Raw genomic sequence first — 15,912 nt, 5'->3', positions numbered from 1 at the left:
GAGACAGGCTGTAAGTGTAGGTGGTGATGAGTATTCCCTTGATGCATGTCAAGATGCATTGCTAGAGCTTGGGGACATACCACCGGTGCAATACGTTAGGGCACTGACATTGTTTAAAGACAAGGAATGGCGAAGGTTTTTTATGCGTACTCCTACCCATATGCGCCTAGCTATAATCCTCGCTTTGCAGTGAAGTGAGAAGTCGTGTTTTGATTGTGTTAACGAATCTCCTTGTCGTTCTGCAAGATGATTTGATGATTCCTGATTTGTTTTTTATCATTTTTTTTCATCCCATGAGATGCTCTTTCTTTTCCATCTTCGTATGTTTAATTTTATTGAACTTATAAGTAGTTTCTGTTTTACATCAATATGTTGTGTTATTACGAGATGACTACATATTAAACAAATTTTCTTCTCGTATATATTTTAGTGGATGTTGGTAAATGACTAAGGCCGACTATTCATGTAGCCACTTTTTAATTCAGTTTCACCAATAATGGTAAGCGTTAGCATATTGTCAAACATTATTTTATAATTATGCTTTTACTGTGATGTAGACGAAACAATATGTCGTCCGACACAGAAAACAATGCAATGGAGATCTCATCGGAGGAGGATGAGGTTATTGAAGATTTTATGGATTTTTTGATGATTGCTTTCATGCATGACCATATCAACGCGTCAAGTAGTCGCCTACCGCAACGAACTTGTCCATTCAAAGGTGATGATTACATCTTCAGCTTATTAAATGGCCATCCAGAAACAATGATGGACATTATGCGAATGGATGCACAAACATTTATTTTATTGAAAGACACCTTACTCCAAAGTGGCTTTATCGATATTGAACATATGCATATCAGTGTTGAGGAATCGCTTGGAATTTTTTTATATACTTTTGCACAACATGATCACCATCGAATACTGGCAGATAGATTTCAACACTCCATGGAAACAATTTGTTGGCACATCAAGATTGTAATGCGGGCATTGTGCAAGCTTGCATCAACGATTATCAAACCATGTAACCAAGATAAGATACCGGCAAAAATTTTAAATGACAGGAGGTTTTTTCCCTGGCTCAAGATATGAATTTAATGATTGTCCTGTAAATGCTATTTGAAGATATTTTTTTTTGCTCGTATTATAAAAGTAATATCCAAGTTTGTTTTGATTTTAATGTCAAACAAATATCTTTTAATTAGGATTGTTTCTGTGCTATCGATGGCACATTGGTGGATGCATAGGTCCCTACTTCAAGACAAAATTCATTACGCGGTCGCAAATCTACGGTATCGCAAAATGTACTCGCAGCTTGTGACTTCAACATGTTGTTCACATTTACTAATTTTGGATGGGAAGGTAGCGCTCATGACAACGCTATATTAGTTGACTCTATTACAAGAGCTGATCTATAGTTCCCACACCCACCCAATAGTGAGTGTCACGAAATAACATACGGTACACTTTTTGGTATTATTTTTTCGTACACCTTTTTGACAGAACAGTGCATTCATTATTTACATGTAGGGAAGCATTATTTAGTGGATGCTGGTTTTACGAACATGCCTGGATTTCTTGCCCCATTTCGTTCCCAATGCTATCACTTGCAAGAGTTTCATGGCCGTCATTATTTAGAACCTAAGGAATTGTTTAACCATCGACATTCGTCATTACACAATGTCATAGAAAGAACATTTGGTGTTCTGAAGAAGCGATTCCCAATATTGCGGTCCATGCCAAATTACAAGTCTACAAGACAAGGCCCTCTCATGATTGCATGTTGTGTACTGCATAATTGGATCCGTTTGCTTGCAGATATGAACCCACTTTTCATGGAAACTTATAATGAAATGACGGCAGAAACGGAAGCATACGGGCTTGTTGGAGACCAAGCTGACTATGCTGACATGTTACAATATGAGTTGACGTACCAATCTAACTTTAGGGATGCAATTCCTACTACTATGTGGCAAAAACATGTTGGCCATGGATAGATTTGTGATGTGAACAAGGCAAGTGAATATCATAGTGACTAATGGTTTTAAATGTATAATTATTTTACTAGTTTCAATCATTATGATACCTTTATTACATAACTTCCCCCACTTTACGTAACTGTGAATTTAATGACTTTTTTCCTCTTTTTGTAGGATAACTAACAATGAGGACAACGATTGGGCTAAATGACAATTAAATGAAAGGGAACACAAAGATCATCACATGGCCAATCAACAAAATGTTATTATGTTAATGAAGACACTTAAATATGTTGTTGATGCAATGTATAATATGCAGGGTCAAACACTTTATCGAATTTGATGGTTGAATGATGCATGCAAAAATTGTAGTTTATGATAGGGTATGGCTTCTGTCCAGTCCGGGATTGAACTGGACCGTGCTGTTGAGCCCATGGGGGCCTATCACAGGTTCTGTTTTGATAATCTGAACCGTTCAATGTGTAGAACTCGTTGAGTACTATATGCCTGTAAAAAATCACGTTAATCGGATATCGATAGCTATATGATCAAATCAGTTTCGTATTAAAAAATTGGACGTTGAACAAATTAACGGTTGACAAAAAACTGTTTTGATCACATAGCTATCGATATCCAATCAACGTGATTTTTTACAGGCATATAGTACTCGACAATTTCTACATATTGAACGTTTAGATTATCAAAACGGTACCCGTGGTGGGCCCCCACAGATCCAACAGCACGGTCCAGTCCGATTCCAGACTAGACAGAAGTCATACCCTTTATGATATTCATTTAGTTTATGATGTTCATTAACTTTTTATTAAAAAAAAATTGTTTGCCATGGATAGATTTGTTATTAATTTTAATTTTTTTTATTAATTTGTAGACGACATTTTTTTATTACTTTATTTTTTTCATTCTATTGAAATTTTGGCTTTGTTATTATTTTAAATGTCTTTTTATTAATTGTTTTTTTTTTTGGTTCATATTATTAACATAATGGTTTTGTTAGTAATTTTTATACCAAACAAGTTTTTATTAAATTTTTTTTCCTTTTTATTAAAGAAAATGTATAATTACTAATTTTTAATTTTTTTTATTTCATTTTAGCTGAATTTTTTTTCTTAATTTGTTTTTTTCATTTTATTAAAATAATGGTTTTGTTATTAATTTAAATTTTTTTATTAATTCGTAGACTTTTTTAATTTTAATTTTTTCATTTTATTGAAATGAAGGCTTTGTTATTAATTTTAATTTCTTTTTATTAATTTTTGTACAATTTTTTTTTAATTTCATAATATAACTCACAAATTGTTATAACATTGTCATTGGTTAATTTTACAGTGCAGAAAAAAAATACTATTCATTACGTCAATACAAAAGATTACAACAAAATAACAAAATAAAATAACCACAACAAAATGAGAAAACAAAATAACCACAACAAAATAAGAAAACAAAATGTAACCACAACAACGTGTAAACCATTTAAACACTCATCGAAACAAGTTAAGCATCATTGTCAGGTGGTGGTGAAGGTAGAGAGAAGTAGTGGTGGTACACCTGAGTGACTCGATGGTCAATCTGATCAATGCGGTTCCTTGTCACTTTATCACGTCTCCCTAAGTCTACACGAAACTCACCAAATTGTTGAACGGTGGCAAATTCATCGAACCGAGTAGCCAATGTATTGACCTGATTAGCTATTTGTTATTCTCATTGTAGGCGCTGATTGTACCGTTTTTGTTCCAACGCTAAATAATCAGTCCAGTATTGGGGTTGTTCATTTGGTGGCATGGCATTGTCATTGGGTTCTTCGTCATCAGGTATTGGTTCATTTTCAAAATTAATAGAGCCCAGTAAGTTTTCAGCACCACTAGCTCGAGTCAGTGTTTACTCAGAAATTGGTGAAGTGATTCTCACATCTACTTCACCTTCAAGGTTGACATGACGCGCTTTGAAAAATTTTGGTTTACAAAGCTCCAAAAGGTAGTGACCGGCCACTGAGAGAGTACCAAGTTTTGCAACCATCATTTCTCTCAGTAATATGTAGCATAAATCTAATTTTTGTCCAATTTCAAAACAATATAACAAATAAACATTAAAACATGGAACAACATCAAAATGTCCTTTTTTTGGAGTGACATTTTCAACTATCCATCGATGAAGAATACGAAGGTGGGGTTTTAAATGTCTTGCTTGTAAATTAGTGCCGGTGAATCGGCTCTCACAAATTGTGGTATAAACCTCAGTTAGATCACCAACAATGTTAGCTAACTGAGCCTTAGTTTGAAAATGGCATTGCAAATCTCCTGTTTCAACTCCAATAATTTGTGCGAAAGTGCAGGGGTTGAGTGTGATTACTTCCCCATTCACATAAGAGGTCAGATTGAACTGTTCCACTTGTCCCTCAGCAGATGTCAACTGAAGGTAAAATAAATATACAAGACGGGGATATACCTTATGTGGTAAATTAGTTAAAGGTAACCATCCCATCGTATCCAGTCTGCCAAGCAACAGTGGATCATATTGAGAAGGTAGATTTACCTTTCTTCCTATAATAATTGGTCGATTAGCACAATTTGAATAAGTTTGCTCGTGATTATATGTGAGAAAATCAATAGTTGGATAGTGATGATGTTGTTGCTGTGGTTGACGTTGTACAGGGTTAGAGGTTTCGCCACGTTCGAGTCTCGCTCTTTTTGTTTCGACATGATGACTGCAAAAGTTAAGAAAAATATATAGTAAAATGTATGATGTTGGTGTGAAAAAAAAAGGAACATATAGGCAAACTGAGCCTCTACTAAAAGGCAACCAACAGATAGCGAAACTGAGCGCAAAAGGCGAACTGGTGGCTGAAATCGGATGGCCGGTCGATTGTCCCGAATGGTGGATTCTTCGCCTTCTTGCAGCTCAACTCTGAAGCTATCAAGAATATGAATTGTGCTTCAAACTAACATCTTCTCTCTTCCTTTACACGGATATGTACACTGAATGTAGTCAATATTGTAGGGTGAGGGAGTTGCTGAAGTTGTTGGAATAAGATGGTAAAGATGGTGTGGTTAAACGAATGCAGAGATACTGACTTATATAAAGGCTCAGGTTCAGAAGGTCGAGAAGGGGGGTTTTTTTTTTTCTTATTTACTTTTCATTTCTTACTGATTTTTTTTTTTGTTTTCCTTACTTATTTTTAATTTCTTCCGTATGCTGATTACTGACTATGTGTATAGGTTTTTGGCTTCTTCTTTCTTTTCCTTTATCACACAGTGATGAATTGACATTCAGCATAGGAGGGGTTGGGTCTATTGGATGAGCGAAATTACAGTATTACCCTTTTCATTTTTTTCTTACATAATAACCTGGCATTCAAATCAAGAGGGGCGAATTGGTCATTTTGTACACAAATATCACTCTTGCCCCCAATTATATGACCTTCACGAGTGGGTGAGAGTTAGGTGACAATAATGCACCAACAAAAAGAAACGATTTTTTTTATTAAATTAATAAAATTTAATAAATGAAAAAGTGTTGATAATGTTTGGTAACGTTTACGTTTTGGTTTGTATTTAAAAATATTGAACACACTGAGTTTTGTTAATTTTTATCGATATGTAATCTCCAAAGTTGTTGACTTCAACAAAATTTTTGAAAAATATTAACAACAAAATTTTTGAAAAATATTAAAAACATATTGTACAAAATGTTTGTACAGGCCTAAAAAATTAATTGACAAAAAAATTAATTGACACAAAATAATTGACATAGAAGTTATTTAAAAAAAAAATTATTTGAAAAAAAAATTATTCAAAAAAATTACTTAAAAATAATTAATTGATTTTTTTTATTTGACTATTTTAAAAATAGTTTGGTTATGATTGTTGATAAAAAATACGGATATCGATATATGAGTTATGTGTTTGATTATCAATTGTACGTTGAATTAAGTTTTGAAAACTATTTTGAAAACTCATCACCAAACAAATTTTCTTATTTCACATGTCACATCAAACTTTCAAAACTCAATTTCACATACAATTCAAAACTCAATTCAAAAACCATAACCAAACAAATTTTCTACACTCAAATCATAATTCTACAACTCACAAACTCAAAATACAACTCATACTCTCAAATCATATTTACAAAACTCTACCAAACGCAACCTGAGATTTTGTGTTGGCTTCTAACCTGGTGGTGGCCAATACTATGTATAAGAAGAGGGATGAGCATTTCATAACCTTTAAGAATAGATTAGTTAAGAGCCAAATAGATTACTGCTTAGTGAGAAAAGTGGACCGCCTAAAATGCAATAATTGTAAGGTGATTCCTGGAGAGAGCCTAACCTCTCAATATAGAATTTTGATACTAGATTTATGTTTTAAAGGGCAATATCAAGCTAAGAAGGATGGTGGGCGTCGTAGGACAAGATGGTGGTACCTAAAAGGGGATAAACTAGAAATATTTAAGAACATAATGGATAAGGAAGGTACTTGGGACTTGGAAGATGATGCTAACACTATATGGAACTTGATGGCCAATTGCATGAGGAGAATCTAAAGGGAAGTGCTTGGAGAGTCGAAAGGAACGGGACCCAGCTCTAGGGAAACTTGGTGGTGGAAGGAAAAGGTTCAAGTAGTAGTTAAGGAAAAAAAAAAGAGTGCTTTAAAAGTAACAAAAGGATAGAACTGAGGAAAACCTTAAGAGTTATAAATTGACTAATAAGGAGGTCAAGAAAGTAGTGAGAGAGGCTAAGTTAAAAGCTTATGATAACCTATACACTAGACTAGATAGTAAGGAGGAAAAGAAGAGGGTATACAAACTTGCTAAGATACGGGAGATGAAAGCAAGAGATTTTACTTAAGTTAAGTGCATCAAGAGCGAGGATTCTAAGGTATTAGTGAAGGATGAATAGATTAAGGAGAGATGGAAGAATTACTTTGAGAAACTATTAAATAAGGAACATTAAGGTATGTCAATAAAGAAAGAAATAGCCAGCAACATGATAAACCAAGCCTATGGGTTCTATCGTAAGATTAAGAACTTTGAGGAAGAACTACTTTGAGAAACTATTAAATAAGGAATGTCAAGGAACTACCTTAAGATCTTATCTTTTTACTTTAGTTATGAATGAGTTAACGAGAAATATTCCGGATGGCGTGCCATGGTGTATGCTTTTGCAGACGATATTGTGCTAATAGATGAGACTAGAGAAGGAGTTAACACAAAGTTAGAGATTTGGAGAAAAACATTTGAATCTAAAGGATTCTGGATAAGCAGAACTAAGGCAGAATACATGGGGTGTAAATTTGGTAATAGTAACAATGAAAGCATATGAGAAATGAAGATTGAGAATCAAGAACTACCTAAGAGTAAGCATTTTCGTTATTTAAGGTCGATCATCACAACGGCGGGGGAGATTGATGCGAATGTGGCCCATAGGATTAAGGTAGGATGGTATAAGTGGAAAAATGCATCTGGGGTACTATATAATAAACGAATACCCACTAGACTAAGAGGAAAGTTCTATAGAATGGCTATTAGACCAGTGATGTTGTATGGGACGGAGTGTTGGGCAACCAAGAAACAACATGTAGATAAGATGAGTGTGGCTGAGATGGGGATGCTAAAGTGGATGTGTGGCAAGACTAGACAAGACAGAATTAGGAATGAGTATATTCAAGAATGGGTATGAGTAGCACCGATAAAAGATAAGTTGAGAGAGAATCGATTGACATGGTTTGGTTATATTTAACGGAGACCAACAAAGGCAGTAGTGAAGATATGCGATATAGTGACGATAGATGGAAATGTTAGAGGACCACGTAGGCCTAGATTAACGCTGGCTAGCGTTGTAAATAGAGATATGGATTTATTTAATTTGACTAACCAAATGGCTTTTGATAGAGCCGTGTGGAGAAGAAGGATTCATGTAGCCGACCCCATTTGATGGGACTTAAAGCTTGGTTTGGTTTAGTTTGGTTATTTATTTATTGTGTTACAATAATGTCTTTTTGTGTAGAAGTTTTCTCCTTTTATAGAGGTTTTTTTATCCATGCGTGGAGGTTTATTTTTCTCCTTATGTGAAGACTCGTATTCTCCTTGTATGGAGATTCTCTTTATTCTTTTTAAGATTTATTTTATATTTCAATATATTTTATTGAATAAATTATTGCATGATATGCAATATATTAAAGTCTCATATTTTTCTATAAAATAAAATAAAAATTCTAAGAGTGAGCATTTGTTAGTTAGTTTTAATATTAAAATATTATCAATTTTAGAATAATATCGGTTCTAAAAGTGATAAACATAATTTTACGTGTAAAGTGTTTGTTACTTAAAATTTAAGTCTATACGTCAATAGTGTGGTTAATATGTGTTAAACTATTATAAGAGTAAGATCCACTTTGATATATATATTTATATTAAATAAAATAAATAAATAAATATATATATATATATATATATATATATATTTCATTTCATTAGTCACCACAGTACATCACTCTCTCGATGGATAGGCTAAAATAGTAAAAACAATATTACAAAAAGATTAACCCTTCTTCCTACTTTATTACACTTTTTTCAGGAAATTCTATTTCTATACACTCTTTTATCTCTGTATACATAATTTCTCAATGCACACACTTATGAAATTAGTTTTATATTTTTGTTCTCAGTCCACACATCACATGTTCCAATTATACCCTAAACTAACATCCTTGTACGCACACCACCTAAACTATAGACCCATTTTTTATTCCACCCACCTTGAAGGTGCAACATCAAACTCCATTGAAGAAGACTCATGGTGACTTCATTGAAGACCCATTGCATTGTTGAAAGTGAACATCTTCCTCCCATTTCGTTTTTCGTCAATCTGCACTCTTTTGACAACTCCATTGAAGACCTACAACTCCATCTATCTCTTATTTTTCATAAATTCTCATTTTTTCCTAGAAGAAATTCAATTTTGCTCATTTGGTACTGGTTATCCAAATGAAATAGGTTTATTCAATTTTTAACTTCCGAAACATGTAAAAAAATTCAGAACTTGATTTTTAAAATAAATTCTTAAATTCGAAAGTCGAGTTTTGAATTTGGTTTTGGAACTTGATTTTCGAATAGAATCAATAATTTCGGCAGTTGTTATCCAAAAAAAGTAGACTATGGTGGCTGAATTCTGGTATGAAAATGCTCATACTAGGTCTTGGATTCGAGTTCGTAGACTATGCTCTTCACCAACTGAACACTAGTCTGCTACTGAAGTTGTTTCTTGACTTCCATCTATATTGAAAATATGGAGTTCTCATTGTGTGGAGTAAACTCTTTTTAGTTGATCCAAACACAAGAAGAAGAAGATGAAACAGCTTGTCTCAGACTTGCAAACACTTGAGGAAACTGTTGGATACTACAGGTGATGGTGTCGTTGAACACACCAAAATTAAATACTAAACTATACCAAATTCTATCAGAATAATGGCAAGTCCAGGTATCGATCCACAGGGACTATTGTGAAATTAAACTAATTTAATTGTTAAATTCCTAAATTAATTTTGATAAAAAGATTGAATGATCATAACCTAATTTAATAACAAATAAATTAAACAAAGGAATTAAATTACCAATAATAAATGAAATTGGATTTACTAAATTGGGGAAAAATCCTAGGGTTGAGAATTCACCACTAACCACATAATTAGGGTTTCCAATTGAAATTAATTATGCTATGGTTTGAACAAATTAATGCTTCACAACTACAAGCTCAAAGCATTTAACAAGAAGATCATCACATTCAATGTACGAGCACGAACCATCTCAAGTAATACGAATCGTTCACTCTAAACTAGGGTAGTGATACGACTCGTTCCTCGTAGCATGGTTCGTCCCATACCTTGAATGTGAAGGAATAGAAAACTCATGTATGGATAATATTCAACAATCACAGAAAGTTAAATATTTGAAAAGATAATGAAGATCATATATAAAGAATTTCTAAAACACCATACAATGGTTCAAACCTTACATAATATAAAATCAAAAAAGAAAACTACATAATTACATGGCTAGGGTTTCATCAAAACCCTAGAAAAGAAGACTAGCCACTCATGGAGGAGTGGAAGGAAGTAGAAGGAGAAGGAATCACCATAGGAGACATCCTTGAAGCTTTTTGTTTCTTCCTCTTTTGCAAACCCTAGCCTCCCTCTTTAGGTCCAAAACAATTTCAGAACCCTAATCCAGCCTTTTTCTCTTCTTTTTATCCTTCCAATCTCGTCCAAACAGGTTTAAAACGTCGGTTTGACTTTCCCAGAAAAAGTCAACGCACGTGCGGGAAAGTCAACGCACGTGCGGAAAAAGTCAACGCACGTGCGGGAAAAGTCAACTCTGCCAAATTCTGTCTTTTTGCTCATTTTATGCTCCGACGATGTATAACCTGATTGACACTCAACACACATAAAAATATACGGTTTGACCAGCAAGTGAAGTTAAGAGATTCTAATTAACGGCCTCAATGATGTACATTTCGGCCTTAATCAACAGGGTTATGTGCTGATATGAAAGTTTGTGACTTTTTCATAGATTAGTCGTTGTGTTGGCTTTGAAACTTGTAAGCACATGCACTAGAAATTTAATAATCCTTTCACTTGATTTAAACTAAGAAACAATGAATGACGTAAGAAACAGTGGAAAAATTAGGGTTTAATTTTTTTTTTTTACTCAAAAGATGTTTGTTAAATTTTTATTTTTATTTTTAAATGATGTGTACAGAGAAAATTTTGACTTAATATTATGAGTGTGTTTTGATGTCCATTAAGGTCATTTTATTTTAGGATATAATTGTCATTAAAATAATATTTCATTAAGTGTGTGTACTGAGGTAAGTAAGTGTGACATGCCTGGGGGGAACCCCTGCGCATTAAACGGTTCGGACCCTCGATTTCTTTGATCTAGTCTCACGAATGCAATGTGAAACATAAATGGGAGTCCAGTTTTGGCAACTTTTATAGAAAATCCATTTTGTTGCAAAACCTTTGCCAGAAATGAATTGCATCACCAGATCTTAAAGTCGCCATCTAATGTTTTGGGAAAATTAGAAAACTTGTGACTCGTACCAAGGCCACTGTTCATCGTCACCAAAGATGCTTGGCTCAGAACCTTAGGTATGAAAGGGAAAGGTCATTATTGAGCACCCCCGCTCACTCGATCAAAAGATCAACTTCTACTAAACCATGATATGAATTTTATTTTCTTTATATGTTCATGTTTTGATTATTTAATAAATCCTAAAATTTACTATGTGAAGCATACAAGTATAGACTATGCCATTCATTTTGGAACAATTTGATTTTATGTATTTTGAAAAAGTTTTGAAGATGTACAACCCAAATCAGTTGAGTTTACAAACATAAAAAATTAACATCATTCTAAATTAATCGACACAATCTCCATCCACTGTCATTCATACAGTTATATCAAGTAAGCAAGTGACCACATGATAGGATGTTTAAATATAATAAGAAAAACACACACAAGCGGGATGCTAAAACATAAAAAATACATATTTACCGATGTCCTGCGAACAGCTACAAAACAAAGTTAATAAAACATGTATGATCTTATATACAAAATCCTAATACAATTCACTCATGAGATGCAGCTAAAGATATGGCTTCTAAGATATGATATGTGAATCATCTCAAAAACATGAGGTAACGTACATAATCACATAGGAATTGATTAAATCCACAAATGCAAACTTAGCCAAATTAAGATGCATGAAACATGGATGCAAAGCATGGGTATAACAAAAAATAAAATATGATGCATATTCACAAATAAAGAAAGCACGTAAAAGAACGAAATAGAAAGAAGCGGGGCAGGAAATATTACAACACTTAAAAGAATAATTACAAATCAAATTGGAGAGGGATGAGGAGAATATTACAATAAAATGAAAACCTCACAAAACACTCAAAATAAAATAAACAAAAGAAAAAGTTTCATGTGCCTTGGAAACCACTGGAAGTTGGTTAACATCAGAAGACAATGTCGTCTTGTTGCAAAACCAAGAAAAGGAACAAACAAGAAATATGTAGGTGGTTCAACTAACCACTATCGGTTATATTAAAACAAGAAAACAAATATAAAATAGAAAGTGTAAAATTACAACAAAACTAACATGAACTTAAAATCAGAAAACAAATATAAGATAGAACATGCAAGATTACAACAAAACTAATATGAAATTAAAATAAGAAAATAAATATAAGATAGAACATACAAGAGTACAATAAAACTAATATGAAACTAACACAAGAAAATAAATATAAGATAGAACATGCAAGAAAAATGAAAGAATTGAATACTCACCTTCCAAAAAAGATCGAACTTCTTGATTTTCAAACTTCCTCTTGATCACACTCAAAGTTGTGAATTATGATCTTAATCCTCAATTCAAGAGCTTGAAATTTGAGCTTAGAATGATGGTTTTGAATAAATGTATGATCACTCTTTTCTTGGCAGCAATACTCTCTCTTTGATTAAGGCTTTGAGTAGTTTTGACAAAGGAAGATAAAATGTAAGAGGCTATATAATTTTACTAGTTTGGCAAGGCAACTCTCTTGTTTTTAAGACTTTATTTTCTCTCAAATTCTAACACAATTTTAGCATTCACTCTTCATATTTCTCTTCTTCAAAAATCCATCCTCAAATTCAAAGACTAGAGCTTTGATTATATAGCCAATGCAAGTGGGCAATGGTGGAAGACAAAGTGGAAGACAAAATGGAAGACAAAGTGAAGGACAAAGTGGAAGATAATGGAGCTAATGGGGGACAATGTATAATGGAGGTGAATGATGAATGGTGATGGTGGTGTGCGATTTAGGAAAATGGATGATGAGTTGACATAGTGGGATGTGATTATGAAAGTAGATGGTAAGTGAAGATGGTGGAATGTGATTATGAAAGTAGATGGTGAGTTGGGATGATGATATGTAATTATGAAAGTGGATGGTGAGTGGGGATTGATGCGATGTGATTATTAAGGTGGATGGTGAGTGGAGATGAGAGGATGTGATTATGAAAGTAGATGGTGAGTGGGGATGGTGGGGTATAATTTTGAAAGTAAAAGGTGAGTGGGGATGGTGTGGTGTAACTATGAAAGTGGATGATGAGTGGCGATGGTAGGTTATGATTATGAAAGTGGATGGTGAGTGAGGATTGATATGTAGAAAATTTGGTAGTGGAGATTAAAGAGACAAGATTCTTTTGTTAGTGGAGATTGGTGAATTTAGGAAAAAAAATAATTTAGCCAAAAAAATGTGTGAAGGTTGGGATTAAAGATCAAACTCCATCTCTCTTTGAAGATTCTGTGAGAAACATATTTTGATTGTTATCATAAGGTAATCAAAAGAAAGTGCCTAAGTCTTAGGGCCAGTCAAAATGGAGTGTCTACAGTAAGTGTATAGAAATAGAATTTCTCACATTTTTTTTTTTGTAAAAAGTAAAAAAAATTAACTAAGAAGTCAATTTTCAAAACAATCCTTAGGCTTGTTTTGGTAATTGCCTAAAATAGCTAAAAAGCTACCACAAAAAATTCAAATTTTCTCTATATTTTTTTACACTTTTTTTTTTTTTTTTATAAAAAGTTAAAAAATTAACTAAAATAGGTAATTCCTAAAACAACCCTTAAACTTCTAGTAGGTTCTAATAGTTGGACTTAATTCTCATAAAATCTCGTTGAAAATAAGTCTTAATAAAATCGTTATTAGAAATAATTTTTTGTAACAATTTTTTGCATATGTCGCTAAAAATTGACAATTAATGACTTTTTTTGTTACAATTTTTATAAATTGTTACTAAAACTTACAGTTAGTGACGTTTTTCTATGACGAATTTTTCAAACTATTGTTGAAATTTAAAAATTTGTGAATTTTTTGTGACAATTTTTTTTAAACTGTTGCTAAAATTTATAATTAGTGACATTTTTTGTGATAAATTTTAAATTATCGCTGGAAATTATCAATTTGTAACATTTTTTATTAGTGTTTAATGAAAAATGCTATTAATTCTCGTAGGATCAATTAGACAATAAGTCCACCTATTAGGACCTACATGTAAGTCCTCCTATTCTTTATTTGATTCATTGGAATGAGTTGAAATGAAATGGAATGATCATTCATCAAGCTCACATATTTGAATGACATTCTATTGAAATGGTAAGTGATGATTTCATTTGTAATGCATTTTGTTATTAGTTTTTTAATCAATCAAACATGGGAATAAACATTTTTATGGAATGATCATTCCATTTCGTTTCATTCAAGTGAACCAAATACTACCTTAGTATCTAACCATAGCATTGGAGGACATTTGCTAAAAAGTTAAAAAGTTACTACAAGCTATCAAATTATTTTCTTTACTGTTTTAAAAAATATTTCAAAAAAAAAAAAATCATAAAAAAGTCAAATTTCAAACCAGTTCTATGTAACTAACAATGCACTTATGAAAGCAATGGAGATGTTTTATAGCCCCTCTTCCCATCCCATATTAATAATCCCTTTTAAAAATTTATTTTTTTAAGAAAATATAACAATTATAATTTTTTTAAGAAAATATAACAACTATACTTTGAATTCAAATTTCATAGGATTAATTGAAAAAATATCATTCCATTCTCATTTTTCAATATATATATAATTACTTTACAAAGGATAATTGATGTAGGCCGAAAGGTACCACATTGAGGCCACTTAAGTTATATTTTTAGTCTTTCAATATTGTTTATTTGGTAGAGATGATATATTTTGTGCATTTTTAGTCTTTCAAAGTGTTTTGTGCATTTGTACAGATTTGGTAAGTAACATGCAAATTCAATTAAAAAGGGCACGAAAGCAGATTCTTCGTGCGAGGAACGAAAAAACCTGGCCTGCCACCTCACTGCATGTGCGGCCAAGCCCCACTACACGTGCAGCCTATCATCGCTCGAGCGGCCCACCTAGGGTTCTGTGTGTGAAATTTTCAGTCTTTTCAGCTAGGAATAAAAGGAAGAAAAAGGGACTGTAAAAGGGTTCGAAAATTATTCTAAGTAAAAGAAGGCTAGGGTTTTGAAAAGGTGATTATTCTCAAACTTCAAAAGAAACTTTCATGGGGGCTTCCACCTCTTCCATCTTTTCCACCTCTTCCCACTCCTCCATGAGTGGCTAGGCTCTTCTTTTTTAGGATTTTGATGAAACCCTAGCTATGTAATTAGGTTTTCTTTTTTATTTTTGATTATGTAAAGGTTTGAACAATTGTATGGTGTTTTAGAAGTTTCAAATATATATTTTCCACTATTTCTTTGAGGATTAGGCTTTCTGTGATTATTGAATGCTTTCCATATAATGGTTTTCTTTTCTTTCATATTCAAAGTATGAGACGAGCTATGTTACGAGGGACGAGTCATTTTGCTACCCTAGTTTAGAGCGAACAACTCGTACTACTTGAGATGGTTTGTGCCTATACATTGAACGTGATAACTCTTTTGATAAATGCTTCGAACTTGTAGTTGCGAAGTATTATTTAGTTTGAACTATAGTATAATTGGTTTCAAATTGAAACCTTGTTTACGTAACTAGTGGTGAACTCATTGCCCTAGGTTTTTTTCCAAATTAGTAAATTCATCTTTATTTATAATTGCTAGTTTATTCGTTTTGTTTAATTTAATTATTATTAGGTTATGAACAATCAATCTTTTTATCAAAATTAATTTAGGAATTTAGCATTTAAATTAGTTTAATTTCATAATTGTCTCTGTGGATCGATGCTTGGACTTACCATTATTCTAAGGAATTTGGTTTAGTTTAGTGTTTATATTTGGTGTGTGAAACGACCCATCAAATTTTGGCACCGTTGTCGGGGGGCGGCACGCTAACTTCCTCTGTGCCTTGCA

Source organism: Camellia sinensis, chromosome 1, assembly GCF_055761805.1.
Source record: "Camellia sinensis isolate YWXY chromosome 1, ASM5576180v1, whole genome shotgun sequence".
Taxonomy (NCBI): Eukaryota; Viridiplantae; Streptophyta; class Magnoliopsida; order Ericales; family Theaceae; genus Camellia; species Camellia sinensis.
This window is presented reverse-complemented; position numbering follows the sequence as displayed.